This window comes from Ambystoma mexicanum, chromosome 4p (assembly GCF_040938575.1).
Source record: "Ambystoma mexicanum isolate Mex_15411 chromosome 4p, UKY_AmexF1_1, whole genome shotgun sequence".
In the NCBI taxonomy this organism is placed as follows: Eukaryota; Metazoa; Chordata; class Amphibia; order Caudata; family Ambystomatidae; genus Ambystoma; species Ambystoma mexicanum.
In genome coordinates, this window is record NC_090927.1 from 1,145,775,827 (window position 1) to 1,145,800,599 (window position 24,773).

A 24,773-nucleotide genomic window follows, 5' to 3' on the forward strand; every position below is an offset into this window, starting at 1 on the left:
TTCATAGTCCATAGTCCCCTTTCCTCCATCCTGTGGGCATCCCCCAACATGGGGACGGTATCGGAAACTATGGCAGCGAAAAATTGAGCTTCCCCATTATATTTTGTTCAGTGTGCGGAGGCGGGGCCTTGGGCGTAGGAATGCCCCGCCCTCCGGCACCTCAACTCAGTCAGTCCCCTTTGAACACATCGAACACTCAGATACCTGGCTACTATTAGTACATTTTAGTACTTGGCATAATGGCGGGGGAAGGCGGGTGAGACGTATGGAGGAAAGAGGACTATGAGTACTTAGTCACTACGGTGAGTAACTTGCGTCCTGTCCCCATTCCTCCATCCTTGTGGGTGATTCACCCGAACAAGAATATAGAGTGGAGCTGTGATACCCAGCCTTATATCTAAGATGAAGCAAAAAGGTTCTTTAGAAACGCCTGACCAAACTCTGCATCGTGCCTTGCGCTGGTGTCCAGTGAGTAGTGCTTACAGAAGGTCGACGGAGAGGCACAAGTAGCCGTCTTGCTGATGACATCCCTAAGAAGCATGTCTCTGAAACACGACAGCCGTGGCCTTGACTGACCGCATGAGCTTGAATCCCCTCGGTAACAGGTTTGTCCATGGCAGTGTATGCCTCTGATATGGCCTGAACCATCCAACGGGCGATGGATGCCTGAGAGCCGGGGGAAGAGCCCCCAAAAGTCACAAATAACGTCTTGCACTTCCTGAAAGATTTAGTCTGAGAGTGCTAAAACTTGAGGACCCTCTAGAGGTCCAAGGAATGTAGGGCACTCTGTGCCTCTGACCGCAGGTTCGAGAAGAACACCGGCAGGCAGATCTCTTGATTAAGATGAAATGGAAAGACCACCTTGGACAAGAAGTTTGGGTGAGTGCATAAGAGGACCCTGTCGTTGTGAAACATGGTGAAGGGCTTGCATGAAGATGAGGCCTGAAGCACTAACCATGCGCGCAGAGGTGAGAGCCACCAGTAAAACAGTCTTTAGTGTCACCAAGTGGATGGCCACAGAGGCCAATCGGCTTGAAAGGCTTGTGCTGAAAGAACCACAATGAGGTCCCAGAACGGGAGCTGCCTATGCACCGGAGGAAAAACCCTAGACAACCCCTTAAATGTGGGCCTTAACCACCGGGTTGGCTGCCGAAAACACATGTTCCGGAGAATTCTTGTAAGCCCCAATGGCCGCCAAATAAGTGTAGAAAGTATCCACCTGAACTCCAGAGTGAGCCAGGTGTGCTGAAAAAGCTAGTATGTCATCGAGAGGACAGGTGGCTGGGTCCAGATCCTTGTCACAAGCCCAATGGCAGAACCTAGACCATTTATTTCTATACTGGGACCGAGTCAAGGGCATCCTGGCCTGCTGAATGATGTCACAGTTGTCATCTGAACAAATTGAGCACGCTGAAGACTCAGCTGGTCAGGAACCAGGCTGCCAGCGCCAGCTTTGCCGGATCTGGATGTTCCACTTCCCCGCCCTGCTGTGTCAGGAACCCCCTGCTGGAAACTGGAAGGTGGACAGGACTCTGGGAGCACGACTGCAGCAGATCCGAAAACCAGGGTCTCGAAGGTCAGTGCGGTGGCAACCAATATAAGGCTGCAACCCACTGAAGCCCAGTCCGTTGGATCAGAGGGGTGGGCTGGAACACAACACCTGCAGCAATGCTAACAGATCTGGAATGCATCTCCCAGTGACCCCTGACCCCAGCCTACCAAACTGGGGGCACTTGGCATTCTGGGGAGATGCGAACAAGTCTAGGTTCGTGAACCGCCAATGCCGGAACAGGAGTAACAAGGAGTCGGTGTGCAACTCCCACTCGTAGGAGTTGAACTCCAGGCAGCTCAGTTGGTCCACTTCTGCATTGCTGTCCCCGGGAAGGTGGACTGCAGAAATCCGAATCCCTTCCATCAGGGCTCATTCCCGGATCGATACCGCCTACCGACAGAGAGGGGGTGGGGGAGCAGGTGCCACCCTGCTTGTTCAGGTAAAACATTGTAGTAGAGCTGCCCGTCCTGACCAGAACAGACCTGTCCCTGATGAGGGGCAGCATCGCCTTGGGGGCCTGGCCCACTGCCCTGAGCTCGAGCAGAATGATATGCAGGAGGGCCTCTTTCCTAGACCATGCACCATGAATCACACACCTCCAGCGCAGCCCCCTAGCCTGAAAGGGAGGAGTCAGTCATCACCAACAGGGTAGGCTCCAGCACAGTGAAGGGGGCTCCCACTAACACACTGCAATCCATCATCCACCAGTGAAGATCGGGCAGTAGGAGCAGAGGTATTGGGATCCTGTTTACTGAGCCCAATTGGCTGCAAGGTGGAGCTGGAGGCTTCTCATCTTGAGGTGAGGGTGCTGTACCGTGAGCACACAGGAGGCCATAAGGCTCAGAAGGGGCTGGGAACCACCATGCCGAGGTGGTCGAATTGGTCAGAAAGTGCCTCACTGTATTGAAGAGGGACAGCAGCCTCTCGGGAATGTGGAAAACCCGCTGGAGCCTCTCGGGCATGGGGAACACCCGCTGAACAGTCCTGTTCTAACGCACCCCTAGGAAGACCAGGTCCTGGGATGGGCACAACTGTGACGTCTTCTGGTTGAGGGAGAACCCCAGCTGAAGGACATCCACCAATCTCTGGCAGGACTGCATCACCCTCTCGGGCGAGCCCCTTACCCCCTCCCCAGCCAGTCGTCCAAATAACGGTATAGATGATGGCCCTCCAAGCAGAGAAGACCCGCCACTGTGTTAATCAACTTTGTGAAGACACGAGGGGCACCGAGTTCAGCCAAAGGGCAGCACCTTGTAATGAAAATGATACAACATAATTGTGAACCGTAGAAACTTCTGTTGCGGTTGGAAGATGGGTACATGCAGTTACGCATCCTTGAGGTCCAGGAAACACATCCAGTCTCCTGCACAGACAGACATGGCTATGTGTGCGGGAGTAATCATCCTGAAGTGTTCTAGAGGTAAAGGACAATTCAGAAATGACAGATCCAGGACAACCCTCAGGCCAGCCTGGTTGTTCTTGGGAACCGCAAAAATCCTGAAATAGTGCCGGAGCCTCTGTCTGAAAGAGGAACCGGTTTTATCGCCTACATCTCCAAGAGTGAGGACCTCCCGTAAAAGAGCAGGGGACCCGATCTGGCAAAGAGAAGTCAAGGATGGTAGAGGCAAAGGAAGAGGAAGACTAAAGCCCGTTGGGACTATGGATAGGATCCACAGGTTTTTGAGAAGATGCTTCCAGGTGTCCTGGAAAAGTGCCAAAAGGCTCCCCACAGGCGAGATGTGTTCCCCCGACCTTGAAGTCACCGCTTCTTGGTGTCAGAGGCGGGAGCAAAGGAGGGGGGAGCAGAAAATCCCACGCAAAGTCCTCTGCTGCTTCCTCGTGTTGTCCCTGGGCAACCTGTCGGGCCCCCGTGGATCACGGTCCCGAAACCCTTGAAGCCGGAAAAAGCATATTGTTTGAACTTGGTCCTGCCTTGAGACAGGGAAGGATTTCTGTCTTGGATTTTTCAGGATGGCCAAGGACTTGGAGGTTCTTATTTATCAACTTGTCATCGGTTGACAAACGAAAAAGGTCCACGCCCTTGAACTGCAGATCCAGAATTCGCTCCTACACGTCCGATGAAAACTTAGTGGTGTGCATCCACACCGTCCTCCTCATCGACACCAAGACACAGCCCTCTGCTGGCTGTGTCTATGTGGGAGACCAAAGACTATGAGGTCCTGTGCAATGGCCCGGGCATCTGCCAGACCGGCTTGAAGGAGGCTCGATTGTCTGAAGGGAGCTCAGGCAGAAATTCCCTAAGCTCCCGCCACAGTTTCTGGTCAGCCACAGACAAGACGGGAACTGCGTTGGCTTGCTGTAGATGCAGTCCTGAGATGGAATAACAGTGCTTGCCAAAAAAAGACTTGCGGACCATGTCCTCCTTGGAAAGACAACTGGCGGTGGCTCCCATGAAGAAAGACGATGGTTTAGAATATGAGGCTGCAGCCACCACTGAAGAATGTGCCTGCGGGTGGGAGGCCAGGCGGATTGTCTCCCCGTCCGTCCATCCGTCAGCCTGAACCTGCTATCCAGCTTCTTTTTCATCTGGGTATTGGCCCTGGGCTTCTCCCAGACCGTTCTTGCCACCTGCAGGACATCCTTCTGGAGAGGGATGCCAGACCGGATTGCGGTGCGCTTGCCCAAAACCCCTGTTAGCACTCCTGGGGGGCTTCCTTGGGAAGAGGGAACCCCAAGAACTCCACCAGGCCCTGAAGGCAGTCATGAAAGGCCTTAACAGATGCAGAAGGCTTGCCGTCCTGGGCATCCTCATCGTTGTCATCGCCCATTCCCCCTTTTCACAGACCGAGGGAAGTCTGGGCCCCGGGCCAAAGCTACAAGCGGGGTCCCCTCCCTTAAGTTTGGCGCCAAAGACAAGTCCAACGGCTGCTGAGGGGGAGGCAGTGGTGGTACAGCGGGAAGTGGAGGGGTCTGAACAAGCGGTAGGGCCTGGACAGGGACCGGAAGTGGAACTGGCAGCGCTGGAGTAACGGGAGGAGTCTGGGGAGGCGCCAACTGCGGGATTACCTCTTTCACTATATCCTTCAGGAGTCCCTTCATCTGAGGGGAAGGCATGAGGAAGAGGAAGCGCTCAACGAAGCGGTCCTCGCTAGCCGCCGGGTCTCTAGGGGCCCGACCCTCTGAGGCAGTGGACTGGCATTATCTTGCAAAGCCCATTTAATGGGCAAAAGCACGGGCGGCCCCCCCCCAAGTTGGATCCAAGATGGCTGCTGCATGCCTCCCTGCCATTTTCAAGCCTTGCCTCACGCCCTGGGCGGGAGGGTGTGAAGGTCCTGAGCCACATGAGGCCTCAGACACAGGAGGATACAGCTTTGGTCTTGCACCTGAAGCAAAAGCGTCAACCTCCGAGATCACTCTGGTAGGTGCAGAGCCCTCGGCCGGCTGGCAGTCGTAACGTGCTGGGTCACGACCTCGGAGTAAGCTTTGGTAGGCTGGATGCCCTCAGCATCTGTGCCAGTAGCCGTGCTGGATCGTGCCATGGATAGACTCTTGGAAGTGGCACCTGACGATAAGAAGAGGAGGAGGAACTTGATCGCCCTTCCAAAGACAGCCCGGTAGGGTCCCTGAACCCGTCAGCTTGAGAGGCGGTAGCCGGGAATGGCCTCAGGTCTCCCCCCGGAGCACCCGAAAGAGCCCCCCGGGTCCCTCGGCCTGGCAGCCAGTAGCTTTAGAGGCCTCGGCCTGCCAGAACCTGAATCCGAGGAACCCCTATCCGTGGGAACCCCATGGAAGGAGACACCATGCTATGGAGCCGTGCTGAACAGAGGGCCTACCTTGTCTTGATGAGAGATTCTGGAGACAAAGTCCTTAAGGTGGGGCACAGGAGCAGTGTGGAAAATCTCCCCCCACTGCAAAAACTGATTCTTCAATGCCCTGTGACCAAAAGCGCTGCAAGCCGAACATGCGTCCCAGCAGTGGTCCAGCCCCAAACAGTAAAGACAGAGTGCATGTGGGTCCCAGGCCGTGAACGAGCAGTCGCATGAGGCACATCCCGTAAATCCTCCTGCAGCAGACATGCACCGGGGGAGGCAAGGCATCGAAGGGGAGTCAAATAAGATTGAAAAAACAAAACAGCAAGTAAGGGGAAAGCTCACAAAGTCTCAGTGCTGGCTGCCAAGTCAGACACCGTCTGTGCTGAAAAAGGGACGGAGGTGACGCGCCAGAGGGCGGGCGTTCCAACGCCTGTGTCCGTGCGCAACCCCGCAGGATATACTAGCTTTAATGGGGAAGCTCAATTATTCACTGCCAAGGGTTACGGTAGCGTCCCCACGTTGGGGGGACGCCAACAAGGATGGAGCAAAGGGAACGGGACGCAGGAGTATTCACTAGTAGTGCAAGTTTGTGATTAATTGTCTGCATCGCTGGGCTGGACAAGTAGTCATGGCTTCCATGCAAAACTAAGCCACAACTAAGCAATGAAAGGCAAGGTTTCACTGTATTCTTAGTCTATGCGCGTTCTATCAATGTATATGGCAACCACCATGTGGTAGACACTGAACTGATTTTTAAAGCAGGTTAAAATTTGGAAGAGATCGCACAATCACTTCCACTTAGCCCAACCATTGGTAGAACTTTTAACTCTGCATTAATGTGTCTTTCACATCATTACTTATGGTAAACTTGTCCCTAGTCTAAACCAATGATAGGGAGTACGTAATTTTATTAGAAGGGAAAATAAATATTCTACATGATGATTAAAACAAAAAGAAAAAAAATATTTTAAAAAGAGTGCAAGGATTACCAGTTAGAAACTTCACCATCTTTTTTTTATACCAAACTCCTGGAACCTGGTATCATGATAAGAATGGACTGTCATGAGAGCTGCTATCACTCAAACTCTGCCTTTTTCCAAGAGATTACTTAAAACAGACAAAAGTGTACATCTGACCTGAACTCCAATACAAAAAGTAATGCTAACAATGTGTATGGAGTTGTGAACTTAACTGCTCTGCCATCTCATTGACATTGTGAATAGTCCATATACATATGCTGAGGCAAGAAATAAACCGGCAACCTGTCTACAAGTTTTTCTTTTCAACAAGAGTGTTCAGTCGATTAACCAGATCTACTCAAAAACAAAGTGTGGCATTTCACTCATTAAGGTGCATCTGAGTTCTTGAAAGGAAGGCTGGGAATGACATGGTTGATATGTCAATTTGCATAAAATCTCTTAGAATTGGAGTATTACTTGTTACTCTTCTGGGGCAGGCTGTGAATATTCAACAAATATTAGAAGAAAAAAAACAAGTGCAACTTCACATATTCACTCAATTATTCTATTAATTCCTTTGAGACTGATCTTCGAATACTGTGTACAATGTATTAGCCTTTAGAAAGTGCATAGCAAAATATTTTTCATATAAACACATATGTTGTGAACCATTCCGTCCAATATGAAAAAGAAACAGAGATGAATATAAATATAAAAAATCAGATGTTATTAAATATATCAATTTCCCAGACACACCTATACTGCAGAGTCCGCCTCGTACAATTCAGGAGAGGTCGCAAAACCACTCTGAGTCAGGTCAGGTACCGCTCTCCTGAAGACAGACCTAAACTCCTTGGTTAATCCTTTACAAAATGTCCCCGTTTATCCATTGATTTAAAAAAGAATTGATATCTCCAACATTATCGCCAATTGCAATTGTTTACCTCCGAAGATATTGTGACCTTCAGGAAACATTTCAAGGGATTCCACTTTAGAAAATAACACTGGGTCAACGGTGACCTTTTTGTATGTACATCCATTCCTTAATAAAGAGGTCTATCAGTAGGCAAAAACGTCCTCAGGATCAAAAATGATTAACGCCACAATTATTTGTTTTATATTCGTTACAATATGGTCTTTTCCCCCACTTCACACATCAGGGTGTTGGTGTTTGTGTTACTTCCACAACACAAACATCTAATTCTCCATTCTCTGTAGCAAATTGTCTTCTCAATAACATTTGCATCTCTGTCATGCAAAGAATACAATATTGTTATCTCATCTCTCAATAGTGGGGTTATTTAGATCTACAATAGAGTTAGTTTTAAACAATTATTTCACATCTGTATTGTGCCGTATCTCTTGGATCAAGTTATACTTTTTTCTCAGTATGAAATAACTTACCACAAACAATTGAATTTTCGTTTATAATTGAATCATTACTTTAAAAAACACTAAATATAACCTGAACTAATCTGCCTTTAGTATTAACAATTTCAAAGCAACAGCAAAACACAAAACTAGCACAAGTATTCAATGAAATAATTTTGAAGTGTAGAAACTGGAGTTAGAATCCACGTTTTCCTGAATCCGCTGTTGGCAATTTAGCTGTTGTAGAACTTGTATATATTTAGTAAGAGTAACATGCTGTACATGCATCCCGCTTCTCTACAGTGCGTGTGCGTGTGTGTGCTCCAAGTAATTTACAAGTGTCTTAAAAATAAAGGCCTTCCACAGAAACTAAGTTAAGAAACACAGGCCCCTTGCATATTCAGAACCCTGATGTGCTTCACTGCTTTGTTATAACTGGAACACTGGAATAATGACAGTGCTGGTATGATCAGAATCTTGGCAAAATCAGAGCCTATACTTATATATTCACTGAAAAAAATTGAGTTAAGGGAAAGTTAAGGTGATCAGATTTCACACAACAAAACCCCTTTTCGCTATGGGAAAAAGTGGAATATGCTGAAAATACTGTTTTGTTGCTTTAATAGTTTTTTCAAAATATCAGCCAAATACATCATGCACGTCACTCAACTATAATGCGGTGAACGCACTATAATTAATAGTTAGTCTTAAGTACGTGTCAGGACTGTCAGTTTGTTACCTAGATCTCTGCCAGGAAGTCAGCTTGTAAATGGAATAATTTCCTCATAGATTTCATTTACATCAGGTCGCTTTGCGCGTCACACTAGAATACCTGTGTTGGAATCATTGAAATTGAAATCTGCATATTCATCATCTACATCCAAATTTCCACCAGGGAACTTCGTATATTACACAGTAAATACTGTGTTAAATAATTGAATTGAAACTACTTTCTGTGCTAAACGAACTGCTTGCATATGTTCACCTTTTGTTGTAACAAGCAACACTCAAGCATTTCTCACATCCTGCAGTGTTGGTTTCACTTTGCTAACTTGTGATATTTGAACTACGTTTCAAGGGCTGGAAAACTATATTTCCAATCTGCCCTAGTGCATTTAGACCAAAACCAGGCGCACCAGCGTTGGCGCACCAGGACCAAGCCAGTCTTCGGCGGTCATCGTCCGGCATCTCTGCCATCGGAGGGTACCGATTTCTCGTATTACCAGGAACTGTTGTCGCCTGCTCCGACCCGTCTCTCCCCAATGATTCCACAAGCTGCTAGGCTGCCCGCTCCCATTAAGGAAAGTGCAAAAATACAAATGCCCCACCTAAATCTTGCTGGTTTACGATCTTAGGAGCGAACAGTGCGCTTAAGATCTAGCCGGGCTCCTATGCTCGCTTTGTCGTGGTTAAACTCTGTGTACATCATAGAAAGGCTTAACCTGTTCCTTCAGGCACAAAAGGCTAACCAGCTGGCCATTGTAAACAAATATTTGCAGACAAAAGCTATTGAAGTCCCGGACTCAGCGCCAGCTTCTCTGCCCAGTCCCTTCTTACTCCAGTGGTTCATACATACCCCAGCTGACCATTGGTCGACATTTAGAGCACCAGAAAAAATCATCGAGTCATTGACCCATCGACCCCTCCCCATGTTTCTGCACCAGAGGCAGACAGCAGCCTGCTACTCGCCATGGATCAGGTAATCCAGGGCCATGCAGCCACCTTCCCAAAGGCCCCTATAAGTCACAGCCAGGTGGGTCCTAGGGCGCTAAGAACCCCCAATAGCAGCCTTACAGTCAGTTGTGAAATTCTACACCTAAAAAAGACCCTTTTGGATCTCTGTTGTACCCAATTTATTACCCTCCTGTGGAAATGTCAGGGTTCAACAGAGAAATCTCCCAGATTTTGAGAAATTTCATCGGACTTAACTGTTCCAGTCTCTTTCTTGGTGACTTAAATTGTTGGTGGGGCAATAAGGTGGATAAAGAAGCTATAGACTTGGAATGCTCCCACAAAACTGTAAAATTCAAATTATGTAATAATGACCACACCAGAGCCAAGAACATCATGTTGGACTGGGTGGTTGCAAGGAACTTTACGGTACACATGGGTTGTACCTCTCTCCATGCATTGGTCTGGCCACTATAATATTGAGTTCCATATTCAATTTCAGGAACCCATCCCAAAAATTAGCAACCTATGAAAAAGAGTCCAGTCGCAACTTTAAAAAGTTAAAATCATCTGACGTGGAAGAGTGTCTGGCGGACATTAGGACAAGCACCTCCGACTCTGATACGACTGAGCACCTGGTGACTGCCAATAACAGCTTAATCACAGGACTATTAGACATGAAAGCTCCCCTTAAAACAAAGTCTGTCCGGGATAATGTAGGCCACCAAAACAGGTTCTCTGTGGAACTTTGGAACTCAGTACCCTGAAAAAAGGCTAAAAGAAAACTAGAATCACAATGGCTGAAGAATCTCGCAGAGGCAAATAAAGCCGTCTGGATGAAAAAATCTTGAAAAATGTTATTAAGATATCATCATTACTACAAAAAATTATGTTATTCAACAAATACATTAAGGAAGCCCCTAACAATTCAAGGAAGCTGTTTGAGATTCTCAAATCCATGGAAATGCCTAAAGCCTAATAACTCTTTTTTCACCATCACCTCAAGATTGTGTTAATGTACAAACAGCCTTCGCCTCCAAAGTGGCAAAACCAGGAGACAAAATCAAAAAGTAACTTAAACGCTTCCTAAAACCAACTTTGTTGACAATCATTCTAAAAATGTGGAACTTCCTAAATTCAGGTTCTCCCCCATCTCCCTTGCGGACATGGAAAGAACACTTGATAGCAAGCGCCCATTGTCCTGTCCGGAAAACAAGCTAGCTCCCAAACTTATTCTGGACTATAAAAAATGTCTTTGCCCTGCTGACTCGAATGGTCAATTAATCTTTTTGGGACAATCATGTGCCTGTGGCCATCAAGTCTGTCTCAGTTACTCTCCTGGTTAAAAAACCTGGTCTCGATCCAAAGGATGCCTCCAACCTACGACCAGTTACTAACTCCAACTTTCTCCGGTGTAACGCTCACCTGGTATCCACGGGGACGTCACTCAGCCTGTTCTGACCTCTTACGACCTCAAACCCTTCCCTGGAGTCTACTCGACTGGAGGTTAAACTCTACTGGGCCTGAAACACAGGATTGGTAGAGTTTAACTCCCTATTGTCCCTGTGTGCTTGAACCCCTTCTTCCCCGGGGTCCAACCCTTCCCTTTGATCCACAGCTCACCTTGTTTTCTTGGAACGTGCGCTCTCCATCCTGCTTTCAGCGCAGGGACGCGTTGATTGATGCGGGCTCGTTGCTGCCTAGTTACTTCACTGGAAAGAGTCCGACAGGTAAGTATAATGAGTCTTTTGAACAGTTCCTAACTTCGTTCCTTTCCTTCCTTAGATGATGGCCGGCGTCCGGGGTTGGCGACGTGCTGCTGAGATGAGTAGCGCTGAAGGTGAGTGAGAGCGCGATGCGACCCTTTCGTATTTGTATTGAACAGAGTTCTTTTTCTGTGTCTTTTAGGTGCCGCAAAGTTTTCAGCGTGGATGCCGCTTATGAAAAAGAAATGCAGTGAGTAAGCGCGGTATGCGGCGCCTCTAGATGTTTCCACGCTAACCTGGAGTGTCTTTTCCCTCTTGCAGATGAATGAGAAGTACCAGAGACAGAGTTCCCCCAGAGCGGCTGGGATTCAGGTAAGTGTTTGAAGCTCGTACAGTCTTTAAAAATAAGCAAAGATTTGGTGAATGCGTACTAATGCCTTTTTTCTGTTCTTTTCCCTTAGGAAGTGGCGTGCCGGGATGGGAATGACACCGCCGAAGATGCCTGCAGAACAGAAGGAGCGATGAATGATGGGCTTAAGCGCCGCAAGGTAAGTCTGTTCCTAACAGTGTTCTTGTTCTTGCAGGAGCTGAGCGCAGAAGAAAGATGCAGGCCTACTGGAGACCGATCCGAACACAGCGAGTGTCACGCTGCAGGTGCAGAAAACGCAAAGCATGTTTCTCAGCCTGGGCATGGCTTAAATAGTCTATGGGAACCACACCCAAAAGACTAGACTGCACATGCAGTTCTGGGAACCGAAATATGTGGGGGCATCCATCTTGTCCCCATCAATGCACTACAGTCCAATCCCCAATGTTATCCTATAGGAGTGAGTGAGTCTGGTGTCATAAGTGCCAAGTCTGACTCCAAGTGGGTCTTTGGAGGGATGGAGAGACCCTTGAGGGCCATGTAGGTGATCGTGGCCTGGCTCTAGCCTGACATCTTGGAGGGCTGGGGACATGAGGGGCAGAAATCATGACATCCGGAAGACTTTGGACAAAGTGGCTACCTCACAGCTTCAATTGTCCGTAGAAGCAAATATGCTCTTTCATAGTAGACAGTCAGGCTTCAGACCAGTACACAGTACTGAGACGGACGGTCCTCATCAACTTGCAAACACACATGCTAGGAATTCTTGATAAAAAGAAAAAACTGGCCTCCTAGTCCTGCTCGATCTGCCAGCAGTGTTCAACCTCCTAGACCACAAACGCCTGCTTGATACGCCTCTGCACTAATTATCCCATTTGTGGAGTGGTCTTCAGCACCCAGTCTTTATATTTTATATGGAACAAGTTAGTTACCTGTAACTGTTGTTCTCCAGCATGGGTCTGGCATGGATTCACATGCTCATGAATATTCCCCGTCGTCAGGCTGGGAATCCTCGGTAAAGAAAAAATCAGTATCAGTTTCGTTTCTGATCTGTCTTTCTTAGTAGTAACCAATCACTGATCTCTGGGTCATACTGCCCCCAGCCAATGACTGCCCTCTCCCTAAGCCACTCCCCTGGCAGCCATCCTCAGATTTGGTAGCACGTAAAGTAGCAGTATGACCAAGTGAAGAGCTGCAGAGGGGAAGGAGGGAGGGTTCGCATGTGAATCCATGCCAGACCCATGCTAGAGAGCAACAATTACAGGTAAGTAACTTGTTCCTTCTCCAGCATGGGGTCTGGCATGGATTCACATGCTCATGAATATAAGAATACATAGCAGTATACACATGCACAACCACGGGAGGAGGCAACAGGCTCAACATTAAGCAATACAACAACTCAACATTAAGCATCTCGTACCTCCTCACCAGGCTCACTTTAAGTCAACAGGTTGCGCTGCACTGCTTGGCCGACCCTTGACTCCTCCCTGGAGTCCCGATCGACACAGCAGAATCTTGTGAAGGTGTGCGTCGGCCTCCACGTAGCAGCCCTGCAGATGTCCAGCAGGGGCACACCAGACAGGAACGCTGTGGTAGCAGCGATCGCTCTGGTCGAATGGGCTCTCGGACGGCCGGGCAGCTGTCGGTTTGCCAACCGGTGACAGTGCATGATGCAGCCGGAGAGCCATCTGGAAATGGAAGCCTTCGAGAGAGCCTTCCCTTGATTCACAGGTCCAAAGTTCAAACAGCTGTGATGTCTTCCGAAAACTCTTCGTGCGGTCCATGTAGAACTTCAGCGCTCTAGCTATGTCCAGCGAGTGCAGAGTCCTCTCAGCCTGCGGCGAAGGAGACGGGAAGAAAACTGGCAACACCAAGGGCTCATTGAGGTGGAAGTCCGACGGCACATTGGGCATAAAGGAGGGGTGCGTCTTCAGCACCACACTCGTGTCGTGAAAAGTCAAGTATGGAGGCTTGCAAGATGGGGCCTGGATCTCTCCCACTCGTGGTGCGGAGGTGATGGCCACGAGAAATGCTGTCTTCCACGACAGGAATTTCAACGGCGCCGAATGCATAGGCTCGAATGGGGCCCCCATGAGCCTGGTCAGCACCACGTTGAGCTCCCACGCCAGGGCAGGGGCCTTCACCGGCGGGAACGATCGGAATAGTCCCTTCATAAAATCCTTCACCAGGATGGAGGTGTGAGCCAGTCCGGCTTTGGCCAGCGACAGTAGGTATGGCAATACTTGAGGGGCCGTAATCCGCAGAGGGTTAATCTTCTGTGCACGGCACCAGACAGAGAACCTCTTCCACTTATGTCCATAGCACTTGAGAGTTGAAGACGCCCTGGCTTTTGCAAGAACCTCTCTGCAGTCAGCCGGGATATCGTATCCTCCAAACTCTAGTGCTGCAGGAGCCAAGTCTGCAAGTTCAGCGACTCCGGGTCGTGATGAAGAATGGCACCTCCTTCTCTGGAGAGAAGATCCGCGTCCGTCGCCAGCTTGATAGGTGGGGACGTTGACAAGTCCAGAAGGTCTGGGAACCAGATCCGTCTCGGCCACGCCGGTGCGACGAGGATCATCCTGCACCTGGACCTCTTGAGCTGGTTGATGAGACTGAGCAGCAACGGCAACGGAGGGAACGCGTACAGGAACATGCCGTCCCAAGGGAAGGAGAAAGCATCGCCCATGCTCCTCGGCTGTGTGAACCTGCTGGGGAACCTCTGGCACTTGGAGTTGGTCGCCGTCGCGAACAGGTCGATCTGGGGTTTGCCCCATAGTTGAAAGAGCCGATCCACCTGGTCCTGGCATAGTTCCCATTCGTGGCACGAGTGCAGCTCCCTGCTGAGTGAGTGTCGGCAGTGGTTTTTTTTATTCCTGCCAAGTGGAAGGGAACCAGAAACATCCCCTAGGCGACGGCCCAGTGCCACAGATCCTGGGCCTCCTATAGGACTGGGGATCTGGTGCCTCCCTGCTTCCGGATGTAGAACATCGTGGTGGTGTTGTCGGTGAAGATCCTCACCGCTTTGTCCTTGAGGGACGGAAGGAACGATTCGAGCGCCCAGAACATGGCTCGTAGCTCCAGGATGTTGATGTGGAGAGACCTCTCCTCCGGGAGCCAGAGGCCTCTTGCGTGGAGATCTCCGGTGTGGGCCTCCCATCCCTCCAAGGAGGCGTCCGTCGTCACCGTCTCCTGATACGCCGGCGTCTGAAAGTCCGTGCCTGCCGTGAGGTGCGCACGGGTACCCCACCATAGAATCGCCTGACGAAACTCCTCGTCGAGCGGGATCCTGTCTTCGAAGCTGCCCGCCGCTTGAATCCAGCGGGCGTCGAGGAACTCTTGTAGCAGACGCATCCGAAGTCTGCAAAGGGGCACAAGGTAGATGCATGAGGACATCATCCCGAGGAGGGACTTGATGGACCTCACCCTGGCCACATCCGTGGCTTGACCAAAATGGCCTTCGTCCTTTCTTCCGACGGAGATGCCAATCGCTCCACTGTATCGAGCTTCGCAGAAACAGTCCTACCTCTGACGGAACCAGGTGGGATTTGGGGTAGTTGATGGCGAATCCCAGTTCTGTGAGCAGGCGGACGGTCCTCGCTGTGTGTTTTCCAGCGAGTTCTCTTGACCTTGCACGGATTAGCCAGTCATCCAGGTAGGGGTAGACGTGGATCCCCTGCAGGCGCAGCCGCGCCGCCACTGGAGCGAGGCACTTGGTGAACACCCTGGGTGCCGACTTTAATCCGAACGGCAGGGCTCTGAATTGGTAGTGACGCCCCTGGACTACGAATCTGAGGAACTTTGTGTCCTTTTAGAATGGGGATGTGGAAGTAAGCATCCTCCAGGTCCAACGATGATAGGAAGTCGCCCTCCTCCAGCTGTCCCAGCACATGCTGGAGGGTGACCATCCTGAATTTGTGTGCCTTGATGTACTTGTTTAACCGACGCTGGTCCAGGATGGGGTGCCAACCGCCTGTCTTCTTTCTGACGAGGAAGTACCTTGAGTATACACCGGAGCCCCGGCGCCTCTTGGGGACGAGATCGATGGCACCTTTCTTGAGCATCGACCTTACCTCCAACAGCAGTTGAGGGACGTGATTCTCCTTCCTGGCCACGGGAGGAATGCGAGGACACTTCTTTTGAAATTCTAGCGAGTGTCCACGGGCCAGGGTGTCCAGCACCCAACGGTCAGTGGAGATGGACTCCCACACGCTGACGAACTTAGTCAGCCGGCCTCCCACCGGGGTGCTTCGGTGGGGGCCCGATGCTACAGCCGGTTCAGTCCAGCTTGGAAGAGGCCTTGCTGCCTTGGCCTCCTTGACGAGTGCGGCGAGAGCCTCCTTGCTTGCTGCGGCCTCTGTAGGCCTCCTGGGACTAGGAGCGGGCCGCCTGGCAGTACGTAGAAGAGACACCGCTGGATCCCTTGGAGGCTCCCTGTCTGCCTCCGGAGCTCCGAAAGGGCCGCCGTTGCTGAAGGACTCCTAGGGCTCGGGCTGTCTCTGTGTCGGTCTTGATGGCCTGGAGGGACTCATCCTCTGTCTTCCCAAACAGGTTGTTGCCGTCGAACGTCATATCCAACATTCTGGTCTGGACGTCCTGGCGAAAGTCCGTAGCCCTGAGCCATCCTCGTCGTCGAAGGCAAACCCTGTTGCCCTGCTGACGAAATCCGGTATCGGCAATGTCTGTTGCCACCGTAATGGCGTGATCTGATGCCACCTCACCTTCCTGCAGAATCTGTAGGGCCTCCGCCCACTTGTCGTCCGGTAGGAAGTCTAGCAGAGGAGCTATCTTGAACCAGAGCTCCCTGTCGTAACGGGCCACAATCACTAAGGCATTGGCCGCCTTAATCGATGACTCGTCATCCCATGGAGTCCAACTTCTTGCCCTCGCTGACCGGCGGGGAAGTGGAAGTTGGAGCCGCCGCCGCACCCACCGCTTTCTTCTTGGCCGCTGCCGAGATGACCGAATCCATAGCCGGATCCTAAGGCAAAAGGGGGCGGCGTCGGGGACCCGGTACTTCTTCTCATACCTGTCCCTCTTGGCGGGTGTCGTGGAAGGGTTCTTCAGGATAGCCAGCCCTTCGTCCCAGATGTCGTCGAGCAACGGTACTGCGAGGACCGTCTTTCTCTTGGCCTCCCGTCGTTGGTAAAGAAAGCCTTCCTTTTTCTGTTCCTCAGGGCAGAGCTGGAAGAGCTCGGATGCCCTGGCTATCATGGCGTGGAAAGAGCCAATTTTGCTGGGCGGAGAGGCCCGAGGGGGGGAGGGTGATGAAGGAATGTCTGTTGTATCATCGCCACCGTCGTCGTCCGTCCCCGTATCCGTCGCTGTATCATCCCGAGGGTCCGGCAAGGGGGATGAGGGGTCCACAGGCCTTGTGGGCACGAAGGGTGGTGAGGGGTGGACTCTCCTCCGCTTGTTCGGAGGGCTTCCCGACGGTCAGGTTCTGGATCCTCCGTCGGGGTCCATGGTAACCTCGTCCTTATCTCAGAACATAAGGATTGGATCGCCAACAAAATGGCCGGCAAGCTATCCTGGGGCTCAGGCAATGGCTGCAACGGGCGGGATGGCTGCTCCACTGGGCCCTCGTCGTCGCCATCGTCGCCATCTTCGATCACATCAGCAGGATCCTTCCCCTGGGATCGAACCTTCTCGAACCTCTCGTTGAGGCCTTCGAACCTCTCGTTGAGGCCTTTCACGGTTTCCACCAGATCCTCCTCGGAGGCTGAATCCGAGTCCGTAATGGCCACCACCCCCCCTCTTTTTCCACCAGGGTCTTCACGATGGGCTGGAAAGAGGAAACTCTGGGCCCCGAGGCCACCTCCACTGGCGTAGTCTCTGCCGTCTTAGCCAGGGTCGCTGCGACAACCTCGATAGAGGCCTTTGCCGGGTGGATCAAGGCCCTCACCACCTTAGGTGCGTCGTGGGCCTTCGCTTTGGGGGGAGGGTCATCGCCTCGCTCCCTTTCTGCTCCCTTTGAGATCGACCAGGGCCTCTCCAGAAGCTTACCCGGGTTCTCGGACTTCCTCTTCCCCGAACCAGAGCGCTGGCTCGCGGTTGATCGTGCCGGGGAAGTCGCGCCCTGCTTGGCAGCCGAAGAGCCTGACCTTTCGGCGCTCCCGGTGCCCGCGGACTCGCGGTGCTTGGCCTTCTGTTTGGCCCCCGTCGCCGGGGCGCCCTCACAGGACTTAGAAGACCGCTCAGACTTTTTCTTCACCTTCTCACCTGCTTTGCCCTTCTCCAGCCAGGCGGCGAGGCGGGAACGACGATCTTGCTTGGTCCGTTCCGACAGGTTCTTGCAGAACGCACAGTCCTTTTCCACGTGCGTCTTGTCCTCATGAAGGCAGTAGAGACATCTCGAATGCTCGTCCTCCTTGAAAACATTTTGCAATCCGCATCCCGGGCAGCTCCTGAACAGCTTGGATCCGGGAGTCGAGCTTCCCTTGTCCTGGGCCATGTCCGTTGAGGTAGGACTCAGATCTTCTGGAACCTCCAAGAAGCGTAACTCGACGAAAACGTCACCCTTGAGGGGCTTAGAAGAATTCCGAAACGGGTCCCCGTTATCGGAAGTGGAAACGGTGGAGCTTGAGGCTCGATTAAACCGAAAAAATGAGAAAATCTCATGAAAAAGCACGAAAACGCAGTAAAAGCTCGAGAGCTAAAGCACGAGGACTCCCAACACTTGAACGTGCGGTAAAAATCTGAGGATGGCTGCCAGGGGAGGGGCTTAGGGAGAGGGCAGTCATTGGCTGGGGGCAGTATGACCCAAAGATCAGTGATTGGTTACTACTAAGAAAGACAGATCAGAAACTAAACTGATACCGATTTTTTCTTTACGGAGGATTCCCAGCCTGACGACGGGGAATATTCATGAGCATGTGAATCCATGCCAGACCCCATGCAGGAGAAGCTTCCTTAGCTGAATTGAAAGGGTGAGTGGACTCAATATGATCCAAGGTGGACAAGATTGAGCATGGGCCAGTTCTCCGCAGACGTCTAAGAACTGCAGATGGACACTCGCTTGTGGGCTTTGGAGGGGAGGGACAGGCAGTTGGTGCTCAGAATGGATGATATGGAGGACAGAGAGAGATGCAACAATTTCCGGATCTTAGGCCTGACGTGCAGAGAGGGCAAATTGGCGAAGGAGCTTGAGGGGTAAGGTGGAATGGCTGATAGCCCATATCCTTGATGGTGACCCGCTGTTCTAACTTGATGGGTCCAACTTGATGGTCGTGCAGTTATAAAATGCCTCCGTCCCCAAGTACCGCTCGAGCAGAATATAAACACTGCCCGAGCAATCTTTGAGGCCACAGGAAGGAGTGTTGTCGTCAGCCTGGTATTGAGAACGCCGGAAGGACCCCTGAGTGCTGTAAGGCAAAAGGTTATAATCAGGAATATACTCTATAATGGCAATGGGCAATTGATAGAAAGGGTTAAACAAGATGCAGTGACACCAGCTTACCTAATAGAGATGGAATGTAGGTAGAAAACCTACGCAGGGAAATCCACGGCAAGCTGGAATGATGTAATAGGCACTCCTTCCCAGTACCTCGTGGAGTGTGGCAAGATATGTAACAAGGCTTGAAGCAATCCGAAGGTTGCAAAACAGAAGGGCAATCCAAGAGCAAGTCCAGAGTATAACAGGGGTCGGATGTCCAGAAAATCAGAGAGCACGCCAAAATCCAAGGGTAATCCAATAGCAAATCCGAAAAGAGTTCCAAGGTCGAAGCAAACAAGAGCAAGGGTAATGCGTGACAGTCCTCCGTAGAAGTTGAAGTAGCTGTGAAGCAAAGAGTCTTGTTTGCCGGCTTCTTTTGAAGGGGCGAGTGGTATCACGTGACGTATCACGTGACTGCTCGCGTACGTTGCATGGCGCGCAACGCGGCCAGCGATTGGAGCTGCCGGCACTTCCTGGTATTCTGACGTTGCCGGCTGTGCAAGAGGCGCCATGGCAGACGCCAACGCGGAAAAGGGCGAAACGAGGCAGAACCGCCCAACATGGTATTCCGCCTGCCGTGTTTTCCCTGCTGGTGGTGCGAATGGGAAATACTACGGCGCGAGGCGCCTGAGGAGGAGAGGTGTGAAGAGGGAAAGGTCGTGTGAGAGGGCGTGACAGAGCCCCCCCCTCAAAGGCCCACGACCGCGTGGGCTGGAAGGATGCTCTCGATGAAACTTGGCCACCAGGCGAGAAGCGTGAACATCTCGAGCAGCAACCCAGGAGCGATCTTCAGGGCCATAACCCCGCCAATCCACCAGATATTGTAGCCCACCCCTGTGTACACGGGAACCCAGTATTCCCTGGACCTCAAAAACATCAGGAGAAGAGACAGAGACCGGAGCAGGAGGGGCAACTAATCGGGTAGGACCAGGGCAGGGCTTAAGCAGGGAGACATGGAAAACTGGGTGGATTCGCCAAGCAGGAGGTACCGCCAGACGCATAGCCACCGGATTCAGAACCTTGGCCACCTTCTAAGGACCCACAAAGCGAGGGAGAAGTTTGCGACAACCAGGAATGTGTAAATGACGAGTGGAGAGCCAAACCCTGTCCCCCACCTTGTACGCAGGAGCATCCGCCCTCTTCCTGTCAGCTGTGGATTTCATGGAAGATTGGGCCTCACGCAAATGGATCAAAGTCTGGGCATGTACTGACACTAAATCCCTAGCGCAGGCCGAGGCAGCGGGGTTATCAGAAGAGGGGTAATCTGGCAGAGGAAGAGTACGAGGATGTTGGCCATAGAGAGCGAAGAATGGCGAAAAACCAGTAGCAGAATGCAAAGAGTTGTTATAAGCAAATTCGGCAAGATGCAATAAATTAAGCCAAGCGTCCTGATATTGTAACGTTAGGCAACGTAGGTATTGCTCCAATGACTGGTTAACCCTCTCAGTCTGCCCGTCACTCTCTGGATGGTAAGCAGAGGAATAATGAGCATCAATTCCCAACAGAGAGGTGAGGGCCCGCCAGAAACGAGAGGTGAACTGTGTGCCTCGATCGGACACCAAAACATGAGGCAGGCCAAAGAGACAGAAGACAGACTTAAAGAAATGCCTGGCCAAAACCGGGGCTGAGGGTACTCCCTTACATGGTACAAAACGAGCCATTTTGGTATAGGAGTCGACAACAACCCATATAGTATCGAAACCCTGTGTGCGTGGCAAATCAGTAATTAAGTCCATTGAGACCGTGTGCCAGGGACGTGGAGGAACCGGGAGAGGAAGAAGAAGACCCAAAGGCCGGCCCCTACGTGACTTGCCCTGAGCACAGATTGGACAGGTATTGACATAATTCTGTACGTCTCGTTTCATAGCCGGCCACCAACACCATCGTTTGAGTAATTCCAGGGTACGATGCTGCCCGGGGTGACCATTAATGGCAGCATCATGAGACCATTCCAACGCCAAATTCCTGGTTTCACTCGTGGGAAGAAAAAGCTTCCCATGTACAAAGGGCAGCCCATCCTGCATAACGGGATCCCATTCTGTTAGTGACTGTGGATATCGGGAGACCCATTGTCGTATGGTGGACTGCAATGAAGGTGATGGTGTGCAAACACATACTACGTGAGAATCACTCAACAAGGTTTCAGGGAAGGATGGTAGAACTTCCCCCCCAGGAGAACGAGACAGGGCGTCTGCTTTCCCATGCCCTACACCAGGTCTATGTTTGACCACGAAGTCGAACACGGCAAAGAAAAGATGCCAACGTACTTGTCGACTATTGGTACATTTCAAGGAGGCAAGGTCTTGGAGATTCTTATGGTCTGAGAACACCACCGTCTGGTGTTTTGCTCCTAGAAGGTGATGTCTCCAGGTCTGTAAGGCGTCCTTAATGGCCAATAGTTCTTTTTCTGTGACTGTGTAGTGTAATTCACTTGTTGTGAATTTGCGAGAGTGGAATGACACCGGATGTAGCCGACCAGTGGCAGGACATGGCTGGGACAGTACAGCTCCAAGTGCATAAGAGGATGCGTCTGCCTCAAGGACAAACGGGAGTTCAGGGTCAGGGTGTTGTAACACCGGAGCAGTAGTAAACATAGTTTTCAGAGAATCGAAAGCATTTTGTTGTTTTTTGGACCAGACATAGGGGACTGAAGGACTAGTGAGCGCAGTGAGTGGTGTTACAATAGAAGAAAACCCAGCTATGAACCGTCGGTAAAAGTTGGCAAAACCCAAAAACGACTGTAATTGCTTGAGTGTGGTCGGAATCGGCCAATCGTTTATTGCCCGAACTTTGGACTGATTCATGGAGAGGCCTCCAGGAGAGATATGGAACCCCAAGAACTCAACCTGGCTGGAATGGAAAATACACTTTTCAGGTTTAGCAAATAGTGCATTGGCTTGCAGACGTAACAACACTTCCTTGACGTGTTTGATGTGTTCATCGAGAGAGGAAGAGAAGACCAATATGTCATCTAAATACACTACTACGTATGTGTTCAGGATATCGCCAAATATGTCATCCATGAAGCGCTGGAACGTAGCAGGAGCATTACAGAGACCAAACGGCATAACTGTATACTCAAACAGCCCTTGTCGTGAGCAGAAAGCCGTCTTCCATTCGTCTCCCTCTCGTATGCGTATGAGATTGTATGCACCCCGTAGATCCAATTTGGTGTAAATTGTGGCATGAGTAAGTCTGTCCAACAACGGGGTAATAAGAGGAATAGGATAGCGGTTTTTTACTGTGATGGCGTTCAAACGCCTGTAATCAATGCAGGGACGGAGATCCCCTTCCTTCTTTGGCACAAAGAAGATGGGACTTGCAGCTGGAGAGGTTGATGGGCGAACATGACCTAGACGCAGAGCCTGCTGTATGTAATCCTGAAGGACCCGCTCCTCTGTTTGGGTTAAGGAGTAAATCCGCCCCTTTGGGATAGGGGCGTCTGGGATTAAATCAATGGGGCAGTCGTAAGATCGATGTGGAGGAAGGCCTTCTGCAGAGCCTTTGTCAAACACTGCCCGAAATTCATAATACTCAGGAGGTATGTTATTTGTGACCGCCCCTATCATGTGTGTGTCTGGGGAATCGGACCCGTCTTCTATGTCTAATGAAGCGACTATCCCTAGGATGTCTGCGGGACTGGAAACCTGAGGTGTCTCAAGCAGGCAGTAGTATTGACATGTTTCGGATTCAAAGAGTACCTGACCTGTACCCCAGTTAATCAAAGGATTATGCCTCTTTAGCCAAGGAATGCTCAGGATAACACCAAACTGAGGCGTAGCTATGAGGTCAAAAGTCATGGTCTCTCTATGGACTTCCTGTATGACTAATTCCAAAGGGGCTGTCTGGTGTAAGATCGGCCCAGAGGTTAATGACGTCCCATCTACTGCATGAACTGGTTCGGGGTGTTTCTTTTGGACCAGAGGTAAGTTTAGAGCACTGGCTAGCGCTATGTCTATAAAGCAACCAGTAGCACCAGAGTCGATCACTATTTGTATTGCATGGGAAACTCCTGCAGCTAGGTTTAAGGAAGCTTGCACCACCACAGGTCGAACGGGGCCAAAAGTAAGATCAGAGGTATTAGGTATAGGACTCGCCCCAACCCCTGATCTCAAGGGCGAGTCTTCGGAAAACCCGGAGCTTTGTTTCTTGGTCGACGGGGACACTCCTTTACAAAGTGCCCATTGAGTCCGCGGTAGTAGCAAGCGTTGTCTGCCCTCCTGCGCTCCCGTTCGGCATGTGTAATAGGACTGCGTACCCCGCCGATCTGCATGGGTTCAGGTAAGGTGCTAGATGAGGTTGAAGGTGAGCTCTGGGATATCCCTGCTTCCCCCTTACGTTCTGCCCGCCTGGCGTCGATTTGCAAGGTTAAATCTACCAGATCAAGATAAAGCGAGGGAAGGGAGGGCACTACAGACAAAGCATCCTTCATGGAACCACACAGACCCCGATAATAGATCACTGCCTTCTTATTCTCTGGCCATGAATTCTCGGTGGCGAGTTGATTAAACTTGGTAATATACTCAATGAGAGTAGATCGACCTTGAGTGAGATCTAAGAGCTCCATGTCTCTGGATTGGGCTTTATATCTAGTGTCAAAAACCTTAGCCATTTCTTGAGTCAATAATTCGAAATCGTACAGAGCGGGATGATTGCTCTCCAAAAACGGATTAGCCCATGTGGCTGCTACACCCGACAAATGGGAGAGTAGAAAAGCCGCTTTAGAGACTGGATCAGAGAAAGCTTGAGGTCGGCATAAGAAATGTAGTTTGCACTGATTCATAAAAGTGCGATATTTCAAAGGATCTCCCTGGTACCTCTCAGGGGCTGCTAGAGGAAATGGAGTCTGAACCACCACAGACGGGACTGGCAAAGTAAGTGGAGTGATGGGGGTGTTTTGGGATGAGGCAGCATCGCCGAACTCAGCGTCAGCAGGTAAGGGATGTCGGGTGCTTTGCATGGCATCAAGACGATGGTTCAGTGCAGTGGTGGCAGAGGCTAAATCAGTGCGGAGGGCAGTGGTAGCAACTGCCATATCTGTCCTAAGCGATGTCACTGCTTGCATTAAAGCAGTCACAGGGTCACCGGCTGAAACATCCATAACTGGACGACCATAAGGCTTCACAGTCTGTTCTAACTTGATGGGTCCGACTTGATGGTCGTGCAGTTATAAAATGCCTCCGTCCCCAAGTACCGCTCGAGCAGAATATAAACACTGCCCGAGCAATCTTTGAGGCCACAGGAAGGAGTGTTGTCGTCAGCCTGGTATTGAGAACGCCGGAAGGACCCCTGAGTGCTGTAAGGCAAAAGGTTATAATCAGGAATATACTCTATAATGGCAATGGGCAATTGATAGAAAGGGTTAAACAAGATGCAGTGACACCAGCTTACCTAATAGAGATGGAATGTAGGTAGAAAACCTACGCAGGGAAATCCACGGCAAGCTGGAATGATGTAATAGGCACTCCTTCCCAGTACCTCGTGGAGTGTGGCAAGATATGTAACAAGGCTTGAAGCAATCCGAAGGTTGCAAAACAGAAGGGCAATCCAAGAGCAAGTCCAGAGTATAACAGGGGTCGGATGTCCAGAAAATCAGAGAGCACGCCAAAATCCAAGGGTCATCCAATAGCAAATCCGAAAAGAGTTCCAAGGTCGAAGCAAACAAGAGCAAGGGTAATGCGTGACAGTCCTCCGTAGAAGTTGAAGTAGCTGTGAAGCAAAGAGTCTTGTTTGCCGGCTTCTTTTGAAGGGGCGAGTGGTATCACGTGACGTATCACGTGACTGCTCGCGTACGTTGCATGGTGCGCAACGCGGCCAGCGATTGGAGCTGCCGGCACTTCCTGGTATTCTGACGTTGCCGGCTGTGCAAGAGGCGCCATGGCAGACGCCAACGCGGAAAAGGGCGAAACGAGGCAGAACCGCCCAACATGGTATTCCGCCTG

At 50.8% G+C, this 24,773-nt stretch overlaps 1 protein-coding gene across 2 annotated transcripts in view; it reads right to left on the minus strand.

The window, feature by feature from the left end:
- Window positions 1–24,773, minus strand: part of HBS1L (HBS1 like translational GTPase) — a 1,647,668-nt gene that overhangs the window by 1,358,194 nt on the left and 264,701 nt on the right. The window lies entirely within an intron of this gene.